The sequence below is a fragment of the Oncorhynchus nerka genome, unplaced genomic scaffold (genome assembly GCF_034236695.1).
Source record: "Oncorhynchus nerka isolate Pitt River unplaced genomic scaffold, Oner_Uvic_2.0 unplaced_scaffold_1023, whole genome shotgun sequence".
Classification (NCBI taxonomy): Eukaryota; Metazoa; Chordata; class Actinopteri; order Salmoniformes; family Salmonidae; genus Oncorhynchus; species Oncorhynchus nerka.
The window spans coordinates 138,542-155,103 of NW_027040279.1; the positions used below are offsets into that span (position 1 = coordinate 138,542).

The 16,562-nt window shown below is 42.2% G+C and overlaps 1 pseudogene; it reads left to right on the plus strand.

Annotated features, from left to right (window-relative positions):
• The first annotated feature begins 1,796 nt into the window (after window positions 1-1,796).
• On the plus strand, window positions 1,797-2,999 carry LOC135570216 (2-aminoethanethiol dioxygenase-like; annotated as a pseudogene).
• Window positions 3,000-16,562: the final 13,563 nt, after the last annotated feature.

Sequence of the window (16,562 nt, forward strand, 5' to 3'; positions counted from 1 at the left end):
TATAGTATAGTGTAGTGTAGAGAGGTGTAGTATATTATGGTGTAGCATATTGTAGTGTAGAGCAGTGTAGTATGTTATAGTATATTATAGTATTTTGTAGTGTAGAGTAGTCTAGTATAGTGTAGTGTTGTATCGTGTATTATATTATAGTATAGTGTATAGTGCAGTATAGTATAGTGTAGTGTAGCACCGTATAGTATATACAATATAGTATAGTGTAGTGCCATGTAGTATATGTAGTATATTATAGTATAGTGTATAATGTAGTGGAGTATAGTGTAGTATATTATAGTATAGTATAGTGTGGTGTAGAACAGTGTAGTGTAGTATAGTGTGGTGTAGAGCAGTGCAGTGTAGTATATTATAGTATATTTTAGTATTTTGTAGAGTAGTAGTAGTATAGTGTAGTGTTGTATCGTGTATTATATTATAGTATAGTGAAAAGTGCAGTATAGTAAAGTGTAGTGTAGCACCGTATAGTATATATAATATAGTATAGTGTAGTATAGTGTAGTATATTATAGTATAGTGTGGTGTCGAACAGTGTAGTGTAGTATATTATGGTGTAGCATATTGTAGTGTAGTATAGTGTGGTATATTATAGTATAGTGTGATGTCGAACAGTGTAGTGTAGTATAGTGTAGTATATTATAGTATAGTGTAGTGCCATGTAGTATAGTGTAGTATATTATAGTATAGTGTGGTGTAGAGCAGTGTAGTGTAGTATAGTGTAGTATATTATAGTATAGTGTAATGTGGTGTCGAACAGTGTAGTGTAGTATATTATAGTATAGTGTAGTGCCATGTAGTATAGTGTAGTATAGTGTAGTATATTATAGTATAGTATAGTGTGGTGTAGAGCAGTGTAGTGTAGTATATTATGGTGTAGCATATTGTAGTGTAGAGCAGTGTAGTATATTATAGTATATTTTAGTATTTTGTAGAGTAGAGTAGTATAGTGTAGTGTTGTATCGTGTATTATATTATAGTATAGTGAGGTGTGAAAAGAGGGGGTACAGCTGAAAAGTGCAGTATAGTAAAGTGTAGTGTAGCACCGTATAGTATATATAATATAGTATAGTGTAGTATAGTGTAGTATATTATAGTATAGTGTGGTGTAGAGCAGTGTAGTAAAATATGGCGTAGTGTAGTATTGTGTAGTATAGTATAGTACTGTATAGTGAAGTGTAGTAAAGTGTAGTAAAGTGTAGTGTAGTATCGTGTAGTATATTATAGTATAAGATTTCACATTTATTGATCTGAGGCAAAGGGGTATAATTCATGTTTTTGTGCTCTAATGTCCCCTCTGATCAGATAACCCTTCATGGTATGTCACCTGCCCATTATATGTGCATTCGATCTACTTGTGCCTAAAGTATCTTAGCCTCTTAACGTGTATTTGTAACAAAGTCAATACTCATCAACACGTCATAAAGTATTGCTGAATAAAGTGAGAAAAAGAGAAGCCCTCATCCCAGAAGAGAGCGACAGAGAGGGGATAAACTGGGAGGAGGGGAGCGGGTTGAATGGCCTGTCTGGCCAGCCTCTCTTGCCCTCTCTCCGGAAGCCCGACAGGCGGTGGGAATTGTAGTGGTTTTATAAAGGACAACATTGTTTTTCTCTTATAATAGGAACATATGTGAGAATCATATTTTCGCCGGCACAACTTCTGTTGAGTGAAGGCATTGGATAATAGTATAGTTTTTAATTGTTTTGTGCGGGGGGGGGGGGGGGGATAATTACAGAAATATATTGCCCGACTTTTAAATTAAACTTCAAGATCCATAATGCATTGCCTCTACGCGCTCGCTGTCACTGCGGACGTGACGATCAGATAAGATTGGAAATGATTCTGGACCGTGAATATTCTCTGGAGATAAAACCATATTTACTTACCATGAAAAACGTTACATTATAACTTTAGACGCGCATTTATTTCATTTGAACGCGGCCCCATCCTGGAGTGACGATATTGTGCGAGATTCGAGGAGAAACGAGCGTTTCCAACTCGGTCCGTTTCTGCTGCCTGTTGCTCAGCTGCGTCTGAAGAAAACCAGCATCGATAAGCGTCGGATTTGTCTCCACCTGAAAAATGCCACGGGATAACAAGAAGTCTCTCATTCAGAAAATAGCCAGCCAAGCCAATATCACATTTAAAGATTTCAATGCATCCGCAATTGGGGACAACAAAGTATTATCGGACAACCGGGGAGATCTAATCACCCTGCTGACGGAAGTCAGGACTACAGACCTGAAGATGAAACCGAACGGCTCCCATTCCGAACACAACCCACCTGTCACGTACATGCACATCTGCGAGACGGAGTCGTTCAGTATGGGGGTGTTTCTACTGAACAGCGGGGCTTCCATCCCGCTCCACGACCACCCCGGTATGAACGGAATGCTCAAGGTTCTATACGGGAAAGTCAGTATCAAGTGTTTTGACCTGTTGGATAAACCTTCGGACCAGGTGCAGAGTGAGACCCAGTTCGACCCGCCGCTGCTGCCGTTCCAGAAGGACTCTCTGCGGCGGGCTGTGCTCCGGTCAACCATGTGGTTCACCCATGACAGTAGTCCGTGTATCTTAACCCCGCAGAGGGAGAACCTGCATCAGATCGACACGGTGGATGGACCGGCTGCTTTCCTCGACATCCTGGCACCTCCGTATGACCCTGAAGATGGGAGGGACTGTCATTATTATAAAGTCCTACAGACTGTTCCCGACGCAGACAGTAAGGTAGAGGCGCAGCAGCCGTGGGAGGAAGAGACGTGGTTACTAGAGATAGGCCAGCCTGATGGCTTCTGGTGTGGGGTGAACCATACCCCGGGCCCAAGGTCTCCTTCTAATGTCGGTGTTGTAAAGGCAGGGATTCCTGCGACCAAATAGGGGCGTCCGGAGGACTTTCAAAAGACTGAATCACTGTGACTGGGACATGAGATGGAGCAGGTGAATGGACTGCAGGTGGATAATGACTCTGGGACAGAGGCCTTTTGTTTAAGTATTGCTTTCTGAACACCATTTGTTTGTCACTTAAAATATGATATGCCTTATGTGAATATTGAATGTAAACTTTGAAAGCATTTATCATGTCTAGTTTCCATGTGCACACTACATTTTCTATCTTTCATTTGATTTATTCCAAACAAATGTGTGTATGTGTAAACACTAGCTTTGTGTATAATTGAAGGCTTTTATTTTGGGACAGCTGACAGTTCTACCTATAGCCTTACTGCATATACAGGGCCTTCGGAAAGTATTCAGACCCCTTGACTTTTTTCACATTTTGTTACATAACAGCTTTATTCTAAAATATATGAAATAGTTTTTCCTCATCAATCTACACACAATACCCCATAATGACATCACAATACGCCATAATGACATCACAATACCCCATAATGACATCACAATACCCCATAATGACATCACAATATCCCATAATGACATCACAATACGCCATAATGACAAAGCAAAAAAGGGTTTTTAGAAAGTTTTGCTAATTTATTACAAATTAAAAAAATACAATTTCACATTTCCATAAGAATTCAGAGACTTGTCCCGAAGCCATTCCTGTGTTGTCTTGTCTGTGTGCTTAAGGTCGTTGTCCTGTTGGAGGTGAACCTTCGCCCCAGTCTGAGGTCCTGAGCGCCCTGGAGCAGGATTTCATCAAAGATCTCTCTGTACTTTGCTCCATTCATCTTTGCCTTGATCCTGACTAGTCTTGCCGGCCCTGCCGCTTAAAAACATCCCCACAGCATGATGCTGCCACCACCATGCTTCACCGTGGGGATGGTGCCAGGTTTCCTCCAGACGTGAGGCTTGGAATTCAGGCCAAAGAGTTCAATCTTGGTTTCATCAGACCAGAGAATCTTGTTTCTCATGGTCTGAGAGTCTTTACGTGCCTTTTGGCTAACTCCAAGTGGGCTGTCATGTGCCTTTTACTGAGGAGTGGCTTCCATCTGTCCACTCTACTATAAATGCCTGATTGGTGGAATGCTGCAGAGATGGTTGTCCTTCTGGAAGGTTCTCCCATCTCCACAGAGGAACTCTAGGGCTCTGTCAGTGACCATCGGGCAGTGGTGTAAAGTGCTTAAGTAAAAAATACTTTAAAATACAACTTAAGTCATTTTTTGGGGTATTTGTACTTTACTATTTATATTTTTGACTTTTAAACATTTACATTTTACTTCATACATTTTCCCTGACACCCAATAGTACTTTACATTTTGAATGCTTAGCAGGACAGAAAATGGTCCAATTCGCACACTTATCAAGAGAACATCCCTGGTCATACCTACTGCCTCTGATCTGGAGGACTCACTAAACAGAGAACATCCCTGGTCATCCCTACTGCCTCTGATCTGGAGGACTCACTAAACAGAGAACATCCCTGGTCATCCCTACTGCCTCTGATCTGGAGGACTCACTAAACAGAGAACATCCCTGGTCATCCCTACTGCCTCTGATCTGGAGGACTCACTAAACAGAGAACATCCCTGGTCATCCCTACTGCCTCTGATCTGGAGGACTCACTAAACAGAGAACATCCCTTGTCATCCCTACTGCCTCTGATCTGGAGGACTCACTAAACAGAGAACATCCCTTGTCATCCCTACTGCCTCTGATCTGGAGGACTCACTAAACAGAGAACATCCCTGGTCATCCCTACTGCCTCTGATCTGGAGGACTCACTAAACAGAGAACATCCCTGGTCATCCCTACTGCCTCTGATCTGGAGGACTCACTAAACAGAGAACATCCCTTGTCATCCCTACTGCCTCTGATCTGGAGGACTCACTAAACAGAGAACATCCCTTGTCATCCCTACTGCCTCTGATCTGGAGGACTCACTAAACAGAGAACATCCCTGGTCATCCCTACTGCCTCTGATCTGGAGGACTCACTAAACAGAGAACATCCCTGGTCATCCCTACTGCCTCTGATGTGGCGGACTCACTAAATACAAATGCTTTGTTTTTAAATGATGTCTGAGTTTGAGTGTGACCCTGGCTATCTGTAAATAAATAAAATATGAAAATTGCTCCGTCTGGTTTGCTTATTAGAAGTTTTTTTTTTTTCATGCTTTTACTTTTGATACTTAAGTATATTTAAAAACAAATGGTTTTAGACTTTTACTGAAGTAGTATTTTACTGGGTGACTTCCACTTTTACTTGAGTCCTTTTCTACTAAGGTATGTATGAGGATTGAGTCCTTTTCTATTAAGGTATGTATGAGGATTGAGTCCTTTTCTACTAAGGTATGTATGAGGACTGAGTCCTTTTCTATTAAGGTATGTATGAGGATTGAGTCCTTTTCTACTAAGGTATGTATGAGGACTGAGTCCTTTTCTATTAAGGTATGTATGAGGACTGAGTCCTTTTTCCACCACTGCCAACGGGTTCTAGGTCACGTCCCTGACCAAGGCCTTTCCTCCCCTGATTGGTCAGTTTAGCCGGGCGGCCAGCTCTAGGAAGAGTCTTGGTGGTTCCAAGCTTCTTCCATTTAAGAATGATGGAGGCCACTGTGTTCTTGGGGACCTTCAAAGCTGCAGAAATGTTTTTGGTACCCTTCCCCAGATCTGTGCCTCGACACAATCCTGTCTCGGAGCTCTCCGGACAATTCGACCTCATGGCTTGATTTTTTTGCTCTGACATGCAGGGTCAACTGTGTGACATTATATAGACAGGTGTTTGCCTTTTGTAGCAAAGAGTCTGAATACTTATGTAAATAAGGTAGTTCTGTTTTTATATTTAATACGTTTGTAAACATGTCTAAAAACCTGTTTTCACTTTGTCATTATGGGGTATTGTGTGTAGATTGCTGAGTTTTATTTTGTATTTAATATATTTCAGAATAAGGCTGTAACGTAAGAAAAGGAGTTGTCTATAAGGATATACAGCGTAGGCTACTGTATGTTTGTTTTTAGAAGGTTTTAGTTACTGAATGTATGTGGAGCAATAAACTACAAGGTCCTTCATCCAGTAACATCAGTGTCCTCATTGTCATCGTAACATCAGTTTCCTCATTGTCATCGTATCATCAGTTTCCTCATTGTCATCGTATCATCAGTTTCCTCATTGTCATTGTATCATCAGTTTCCTCATTGTCATCGTATCATCAGTTTCCTCATTGTCATCGTATCATCAGTGTCCTCATTGTCATCGTAACATCAGTGTCCTCATTGTCATCGTATCATCAGTGTCCTCATTGTCATTGTAACATCAGTTTCCTCATTGTCATCGTATCATCAGTTTCCTCATTGTCATCGTATCATCAGTTTCCTCATTGTATCATCAGTTTCCTCATTGTATCATCAGTTTCCTCATTGTCATCGTATCATCAGTGTACTCATTGTCATCGTATCATCAGTGTCCTCATTGTCATCGTATCATCAGTTTCCTCATTGTATCATCAGTTTCTTCATTGTCATCGTAACATCAGTTTCCTCATTGTCATCGTATCATCAGTGTCCTCATTGTCATCTTTTCATCAGTTTCCTCATTGTATCATCATTAACGTCAGTATCGCCAGTAACGTCAGTATCGTCAGTATCGTCAGTATCGTCAAAAACATCAGTATCGTCAACAGTGTCAGTTACGTCAGTAAGGTCAGTATCGTCAGTATCGTCAGTATCGTCAAAAACATCAGTATCGTCAACAGTGTCAGTTACGTCAGTAACGTCAGTATCGTCAGTAACGTCAGTATCGTCAGTAACGTCAGTATCGTCAGTATCGTCAGTAACGTCAGTATCGTCAACAGTGTCAGTTACGTCAGTAACGTCAGTATCGTCAGTATCGTCAGTAACGTCAGGATCGTCAACAGTGTCAGTTACGTCAGTAACGTCAGTATCGTCAGTATCGTCAAAAACATCAGTATCGTCAACAGTGTCAGTTACGTCAGTAACGTCAGTATCGTCAGTATCGTCAGTAACGTCAGTAACGTCAGTATCGTCAGTAACGTCAGTAACGTCAGTAACGTCAGTAACTTCAGTAACGTCAGTACCGTCAGTAACGTCAGTAACGTCATTATCGTCAGTAACGTCAGTAACGTCAGTAACGCCAGTATCGTCAGTAACGTCAGTATCGTCAGTATCGTCAGTAACGTCAGTATCGTCAGTAACGTCAGTAACGTCAGTAACTTCAGTAACGTCAGTAACGTCAGTAACGTCAGTATCGTCAGTATCGTCAGTAACGTCAGTAACGTCAGTAACGTCAGTATCGTCAGTAACGTCAGTATCGTCAGTAACGTCAGTATCGTCAGTATCGTCAACAGTGTCAGTAACGTCAGTAACGTCAGTATCGTCAGTAACGTCAGTAACGTCAGTAACGTCAGTACCGTCAGTAACGTCAGTAACGTCAGTAACTTCAGTAACGTCAGTATCGTCAGTAACGTCAGTAACGTCAGTATCGTCAGTAACGTCAACAGTGTCAGTATCGTCAGTAACGTCAGTAACGTCAGTAACGTCAGTATCGTCCAGTAACGCCAGTAACGTCAGTATCGTCAGTATCGTCCAGTAACGCCAGTATCGTCAGTAACGTCCAGTACCGTCAGTAACGTCAGTAACGTCAGTAACGTCAGTATCGTCAGTATCGTCAGTAACGTCAGTAACGTCAGTAACGTCAGTATCGTCCAGTAACGCCAGTATGCCAGTATCGTCAGTAACGTCAGTAACGTCAGTATCGTCAGTAACGTCAGTATCGTCAGTATCGTCAGTAACGTCAGTAACGTCAGTATCGTCAGTAACGTCAGTATCGTCAGTAACGTCAGTAACGTCAGTAACGTCAGTATCGTCAGTAACGTCAGTATCGTCAGTAACGTCAGTATCGTCAGTATCGTCAACAGTGTCAGTATCGTCAGTAACGTCAGTAACGTCAGTAACGCCAGTAACGTCAGTATCGTCAGTAACTTCAGTATCGTCAGTATCGTCAGTAACGTCAGTATCGTCAGTAACGTCAGTATCGTCAGTATCGTCAACAGTGTCAGTATCGTCAGTATCGTCAGTAACGTCAGTAACGTCAGTAACTTCAGTAACTTCAGTAACGTCAGTAACGTCAGTAACGTCAGTATAGTCAGTAACTTCAGTAACGTCAGTATCGTCAGTAACGTCAGTATCGTCAGTAACGTCAGTAACGTCAGTATCGTCAGTATCGTCAGTAACGTCAGTAACTTCAGTAACGTCAGTAACGTCAGTAACGTCAGTAACTTCAGTAACGTCAGTATCGTCAGTAACGTCAATATCGTCAGTAACGTCAGTATCGTCAGTAACGTCAACAGTGTCAGTAACATCAGTATCGTCAACAGTGTCAGTTACGTCAGTAACGTCAGTATCGTCAGTATCGTCAGTATCGTCAACAGTGTCAGTATCGTCAGTATCGTCAGTATCGTCAACAGTGTCAGTATCGTCAGTATCGTCAGTATCGTCAACAGTGTCAGTATCGTCAGTAACGTCAGTATCGTCAACAGTGTCAGTTACGTCAGTAACGTCAGTATCGTCAGTAACGTCAGTAACGTCAGTGACTTCAGTGACTTCAGTAACGTCAGTAACGTCAGTATCGTCAGCATCGTCAGTATCGTCAGCATCGTCAGCATCGTCAGTAACGTCAGTATCGTCAGTATCGTCAGTAACGTCAGTATCGTCAGTATCGTCAGTAACGTCAGTATCGTCAGTAACGTCAGTATCGTCAGTATCGTCAGTATCGTCAGTAACGTCAGTAACGTCAGTAACGTCAGTATCGTCAGTAACTTCAGTATCGTCAGTAACTTCAGTATCGTCAGTAACGTCAGTATCGTCAGTAACTTCAGTATCGTCAGTAACTTCAGTATCGTCAGTAACTTCAGTATCGTCAGTAACGTCAGTAACGTCAGTAACGTCAGTAACGTCAGTATCGTCAGTAACTTCAGTATCGTCAGTAACGTCAGTAACGTCAGTAACGTCAGTATCGTCAGTAACTTCAGTATCGTCAGTAACGTCAGTAACGTCAGTGACTTCAGTGACTTCAGTAACGTCAGTAACGTCAGTATCGTCAGCATCGTCAGTATCGTCAGCATCGTCAGCATCGTCAGCAACGTCAGTATCGTCAGTATCGTCAGTAACGTCAGTATCGTCAGTATCGTCAGTAACGTCAGTATCGTCAGTAACGTCAGTATCGTCAGTATCGTCAGTATCGTCAGTAACGTCAGTAACGTCAGTAACGTCAGTATCGTCAGTAACTTCAGTATCGTCAGTAACTTCAGTATCGTCAGTAACGTCAGTATCGTCAGTAACTTCAGTATCGTCAGTAACTTCAGTATCGTCAGTAACTTCAGTATCGCCAGTAACGTCAGTAACGTCAGTAACGTCAGTAACGCCAGTATCGTCAGTAACTTCAGTATCGTCAGTAACGTCAGTAACGTCAGTAACGTCAGTATCGTCAGTAACTTCAGTATCGTCCAGTAACTTCAGTATCGTCAGTAACGTCCAGTAACGTCAGTATCGTCCAGTATCGTCCAGTAACGTCAGTATCGTCAGTATCGTCAGTAACGTCCAGTATCGTCAGTATCGTCAGTATCGTCAGTATCGTCAGTAACGTCAGTATCGTCAGTAACGTCAGTAACGCCAGTATCGTCAGTAACTTCAGTATCGTCAGTAACTTCAGTATTGTCAGTAACGCCAGTAACGCCAGTATCGTCAGTATCGTCAGTATCGTCAGTAACGTCAGTAACTTCAGTATCGTCAGTAAATTCAGTAACGTCAGTAACGCCAGTATCGTCAGTATCGTCAGTAACGTCAGTAACGTCAGTATCGTCAGTAACGTCAGTAACGTCAGTATCGTCAGTATCGTCAGTAACGCCAGTAACTTCAGTATCGTCAGTAACGTCAGTATCGTCAGTAACTTCAGTATCGTCAGTAACTTCAGTATCGTCAGTAACGCCAGTATCGTCAGTAACTTCAGTATCGTCAGTAACTTCAGTATCGTCAGTAACGTCAGTATCGTCAGTAACTTCAGTATCGTCAGTAACTTCAGTATCGCCAGTAACTTCAGTATCGTCAGTAACGTCCAGTAACGCCAGTAACGTCAGTAACGTCAGTATCGTCAGTAACTTCAGTATCGTCAGTAACGTCAGTAACGTCAGTAACGTCAGTATCGTCAGTAACTTCAGTATCGTCAGTAACTTCAGTATCGTCAGTAACGTCAGTAACGTCCAGTATCGTCAGTATCGCCAGTAACGCCAGTATCGTCAGTATCGTCAGTAACGCCAGTATCGTCCAGTATCGTCAGTATCGTCAGTATCGTCAGTAACGTCAGTATCGTCAGTAACGTCAGTAACGCCAGTAACGTCAGTATCGTCAGTAACTTCAGTATCGTCAGTAACTTCAGTATCGCCAGTAACGCCAGTAACGCCAGTATCGTCAGTATCGTCAGTATCGTCAGTAACGTCAGTAACTTCAGTATCGTCAGTAAATTCAGTAACGCCAGTAACGCCAGTATCGTCAGTATCGTCAGTAACGTCAGTAACGTCAGTATCGTCAGTAACGTCAGTAACGTCCAGTATCGTCAGTATCGTCAGTAACGTCAGTAACTTCAGTATCGTCAGTAACGTCAGTATCGTCAGTAACTTCAGTATCGTCAGTAACTTCAGTATCGTCAGTAACGCCAGTATCGTCAGTAACTTCAGTATCGTCAGTAACTTCAGTATCGTCAGTAACGCCAGTATCGTCAGTATCGTCAGTAACTTCAGTATCGTCAGTAACGCCAGTAACGTCAGTAACGTCAGTATCGTCAGTAACTTCAGTATCGTCAGTAACGTCAGTATCGTCAGTAACGTCCAGTAACGTCAGTATCGTCAGTATCGTCAGTAACGCCAGTAACTTCAGTATCGTCAGTAAATTCAGTAACGTCCAGTAACGTCAGTAACGTCAGTATCGTCAGTAACGTCAGTAACGTCAGTAACGTCCCGTATCGTCAGTATCGTCAGTAACGTCAGTAACGTCAGTATCGTCAGTAACTTCAGTATCGTCAGTAACGTCAGTAACGTCAGTAACGTCAGTAACGTCATTAACGTCAGTAACGTCAGTAACGTCAGTATCGTCAGTATCGTCAGTAACTTCAGTATCGTCAGTAACGTCAGTAACGTCAGTAACGTCAGTATCGTCAGTATCGTCAGTAACGTCAGTATCGTCCAGTATCGTCAGTATCGTCAGTAACGTCAGTAACGCCAGTATCGTCCAGTAACGTCAGTATCGTCAGTAACGTCAGTAACGTCAGTATCGTCAGTATCGTCAGTAACGTCAGTAACGTCAGTAACTTCAGTATCGTCAGTAACGTCAGTATCGTCAGTAACTTCAGTATCGTCAGTAACTTCAGTATCGTCAGTAACGTCAGTATCGTCAGTAACTTCAGTATCGTCAGTAACTTCAGTATCGTCAGTAACGTCAGTATCGTCAGTATCGTCAGTAACTTCAGTATCGTCAGTAACGTCAGTAACGTCAGTAACGTCAGTATCGTCAGTAACTTCAGTATCGTCAGTAACGTCAGTATCGTCAGTAACGTCAGTAACGTCAGTATCGTCAGTATCGTCAGTATCGTCAGTAACGTCAGTAACTTCAGTATCGTCAGTAAATTCAGTAACGTCAGTAACGTCAGTAACGTCAGTATCGTCAGTAACGTCAGTAACGTCAGTATCGTCAGTATCGTCAGTAACGTCAGTAACGTCAGTAACGTCAGTATCGTCAGTAACTTCAGTATCGTCAGTAACGTCAGTAACGTCAGTAACGTCAGTAACGTCATTAACGTCAGTAACGTCAGTAACGTCAGTATCGTCAGTATCGTCAGTAACTTCAGTATCGCGTCAGTAACGTCAGTAACGTCAGTAACGTCAGTATCGTCCAGTATCGTCAGTAACGTCAGTATCGTCAGTATCGTCAGTATCGTCAGTAACGCCAGTAACGTCAGTATCGTCAGTAACGTCAGTAACGCAGTATCGTCAGTATCGTCAGTAACGTCAGTAACGTCAGTATCGTCAGTAACGTCAGTAACGTCAGTAACGTCAGTATCGTCAGTATCGTCAGTAACGCCAGTAACGCCAGTAACGTCAGTATCGTCAGTAACGTCAGTAACGTCCAGTAACGTCCAGTAACGCCAGTATCGTCAGTATCGTCAGTATCGTCAGTAACGTCAGTAACTTCAGTAACGTCAGTATCGTCAGTAACGTCAGTAACGTCAGTATCGTCAGTATCGTCAGTAACGTCAGTAACTTCAGTATCGTCAGTAACGTCAGTATCGTCCAGTAACTTCAGTATCGTCAGTAACTTCAGTATCGTCAGTAACGTCAGTATCGTCAGTATCGTCAGTAACTTCAGTATCGTCAGTAACGCCAGTAACGCCAGTAACGTCAGTATCGTCAGTAACTTCAGTATCGTCCAGTAACGCCAGTATCGTCAGTAACGTCAGTAACGTCAGTATCGTCAGTATCGTCAGTATCGTCAGTAACGTCAGTAACTTCAGTATCGTCAGTAAATTCAGTAACGTCAGTAACGTCAGTAACGTCAGTATCGTCCAGTAACGTCAGTAACGTCAGTAACGTCAGTATCGTCCAGTATCGTCAGTAACGTCAGTAACGTCCAGTAACGTCCAGTATCGTCAGTAACTTCAGTATCGTCAGTAACGTCAGTAACGTCAGTAACGTCAGTAACGCCATTAACGTCCAGTAACGTCAGTAACGTCAGTATCGTCAGTATCGTCCAGTAACTTCAGTATCGTCGGTAACGCCAGTAACGTCAGTAACGTCAGTATCGCCAGTATCGTCAGTAACGTCAGTATCGTCAGTATCGTCAGTATCGTCAGTAACGCCAGTAACGCCAGTATCGTCAGTAACGCCAGTATCGTCAGTAACGTCAGTAACGCCAGTATCGTCAGTATCGTCAGTAACGTCAGTAACGTCAGTAACTTCAGTATCGTCCAGTAACGTCAGTATCGTCAGTAACTTCAGTATCGTCAGTAACTTCAGTATCGTCAGTAACGTCAGTATCGTCAGTAACTTCAGTATCGTCAGTAACTTCAGTATCGTCAGTAACGCCAGTATCGTCAGTATCGTCAGTAACTTCAGTATCGTCAGTAACGCCAGTAACGTCAGTAACGTCAGTATCGTCAGTAACTTCAGTATCGTCAGTAACGTCAGTATCGTCAGTAACGCCAGTAACGTCAGTATCGTCAGTATCGTCAGTAACGTCCAGTAACTTCAGTATCGTCAGTAAATTCAGTAACGTCAGTAACGTCAGTAACGTCAGTATCGTCAGTAACGTCAGTAACGTCCAGTATCGTCAGTATCGTCAGTAACGCCAGTAACGCCAGTAACGCCAGTATCGTCAGTAACTTCAGTATCGTCAGTAACGTCAGTAACGCCAGTAACGTCAGTAACGCTATTAACGCCAGTAACGTCAGTAACGTCAGTATCGTCGGTATCGTCAGTAACTTCAGTATCGTCAGTAACGTCCAGTAACGTCAGTAACGTCAGTATCGTCAGTATCGTCAGTAACGTCAGTATCGTCAGTATCGTCAGTATCGTCAGTAACGCTGGTAACGTCAGTATCGTCAGTAACGTCAGTAACGTCAGTATCGTCAGTATCGTCAGTAACGCCAGTAACGTCAGTATCGTCAGTAACGTCAGTAACGCCAGTAACGTCAGTATCGTCAGTATCGTCAGTAACGTCAGTAACGTCAGTAACGCCAGTATCGTCAGTAACGCAGTATCGTCAGTAACGCCAGTAACGCCAGTAACGTCAGTATCGTCAGTAACGTCAGTATCGTCAGTATCGTCAGTAACGTCAGTAACTTCAGTAACGCCAGTATCGTCAGTAACGCCAGTATCGACAGTATCGTCAGTAACGTCAGTAACGTCAGTATCGTCAGTATCGTCAGTAACGTCAGTATCGTCAGTAACGTCAGTAACGCCAGTATCGTCAGTAACGCAGTATCGTCAGTATCGTCAGTAACGCCAGTATCGTCAGTATCGTCAGTAACGTCAGTATCGTCAGTAACGTCAGTATCGTCAGTAACGCCAGTAACGTCAGTATCGTCCAGTATCGTCAGTAACGTCAGTATCGTCAGTAACGCCAGTATCGTCAGTAACGCCAGTAACGTCAGTATCGTCCAGTATCGTCAGTAACGTCAGTATCGTCAGTATCGTCAGTAACGTCAGTAACGTCAGTATCGTCAGTAACGTCAGTAACGTCAGTAACTTCAGTATCGTCAGTATCGTCAGTATCGTCAGTAACGTCAGTAACTTCAGTATCGTCAGTATCGTCAGTAACGTCAGTATCGTCAGTAACGTCAGTATCGTCAGTAACGTCAGTATCGTCAGTAACGTCAGTATCGTCAGTAACGTCAGTAACGTCAGTATCGTCTAACTCCAGTCTGTTAGAGCTGCCCTGCTGCAGGGGTAGATGTTGTAATTTGCAAATAAATTCATTAAAAATCCTACAATGTGATTTTCTTAATTTTTTTCTCTATTTGTCTGTCATGGTTGAAGTGTACATATGATGAAAATTACAGGCCTCTCTCATCTTTTTAAGTGGCAGAACTTGCACAATTGGTGGCTGACTAAATACTTTTTTGCCCCACTGTATATGTGTCTGTACCTGTGTCTGTGTGTCTTCTCTGTCCCAGCTGTTCCATTTCCATGTGGTCATGTCTCTATGTAGTACTGTGGAATAGAGTTCCATGTAGTCATGGCTCTATGTAGTACTGTGCGCATCCCATAGTCTGTTCTGGACTTGGGGACTGTGAAGAGACCTCTGGTGTCATGTCTTGTGGGGTATGTTGGGTGTCTGAGCTGTGTGCCAGTAGTTCAAACAGACTGCTTGGTGCTTTCAACATGTCAATACGTCTCACAAATACAAGTTGTGATGAAGTCAATCTCTCCTCCACTTTGAGCCAGGAGAGATTGACATGCATATTATTCATGTTAGCCATCCGTGTACATTAGAGGCCCAGCTGTGCTGCTCTGTTTTGAGACAATTGTAATTTTCCTAAGTCCCTCATTGTGGCACCTGACCACATGACTGAACAGTCGTCCCAGTGCAACAAAACTAGAGCCTGTAGGACCTGCCTTTTTGATAGTGTTGTTAAGAAGGCAGAGTAGTGCTTTATTATAGACAGACTTCTCCCTTTCCTAGCTACTACTGCATCAATATGTTTTGACCATGACACGAATGACTTTGACAGACAGTTTGTTGGTGACGTATAACTCAGTTTAAAGTTGTTTAGGCCTATCGTTTGATTGGTGTTCGGAAACGCGATCTACTGTCTCATGGATATGTTTCATGTATGTTTCATGTATGTTTCATGACAAATCTTTAGGTGGCAGGTAGAATGTCCACGACCTTTTCTGTTGACTGTTGCGTTCTGTTGATCTATAAAGTGGCCTTTACTGTATCAACCTGTTGTGTGTGTCTGTCATTCAACGGTTGTCTACGATCAAAACAGTTTACAAAGATGTTGCTATATCCTGTGGTTTCAATCAACTCTTTGTTCTTTTTTAGTGTTGATCAGACTACCGGCAGTAGATATTAATGTTGATCAGACTACCGGCATTATATTTTAATGTTGTTCAGACTACCGGCATTATATTTTAATGTTGATCAGACTACCGGCATTATATTTTAATGTTGATCAGACTACCGGCATTATATATTAATGCTGATCAGACTACCGGCAGTAGATATTAATGCTGATCAGACTACCGGCAGTAGATATTAATGTTGATCAGACTACCGGCAGTAGATATTAATGTTGATCAGACTACCGGCAGTAGATATTAATGTTGATCAGACTACCGGCAGTAGATATTAATGTTGATCAGACTACCGGCAGTAGATATTAATGCTGATCAGACTACCGGCAGTAGATATTAATGCTGATCAGACTACCGGCATTAGTTTTGGATGACCAAAGTATATACTTTAGATTAATTTGTGTTTTTTTTTAACCTTTGTTTAACGTATTCTTATTATTGGATGTCCCGTGTGTATAGATCTCTACATGAACAACGGTAAAGATCTTTCCTGTTCTAGTTGTTGTTAACCACAACATCAGAACAGCACGGATAGACGGTGAGTGGGAGCAGCCTTGTGAAGGCATGACTCACATCAGACTGACGTTGCACGGGAATTACCATGCCCACCCCTTTCTAGTGTACTTTCCAATAATATTACATTATATTCATGTTGTTCAGAGTTTACTTTATTTGTTTTTAGTTCACAAGAAATAACCAGGCCTTTCTGGAGGCCATTGAGATTTTTTTTTAAATCAACATTAACATTAATTAATATGAGTCGGAAACATTCACGAAAAACAAATGTCAAGTCGGTTTGAGTTCAATTATTTACATTCCTTATTGTTAGACATAAACCACAACACTTTCCATAGTTACACGGCACAATGTGTACAAAAATATACATATAATCAAACTTTGATATTAAATGACAAAATGTACAATTCATTAAATCGTCCTTGTATTGACAATGTACAAAAATAACGTGTGAAACGAGGCACAACAGGGGGAAATACAATCAACGAACAT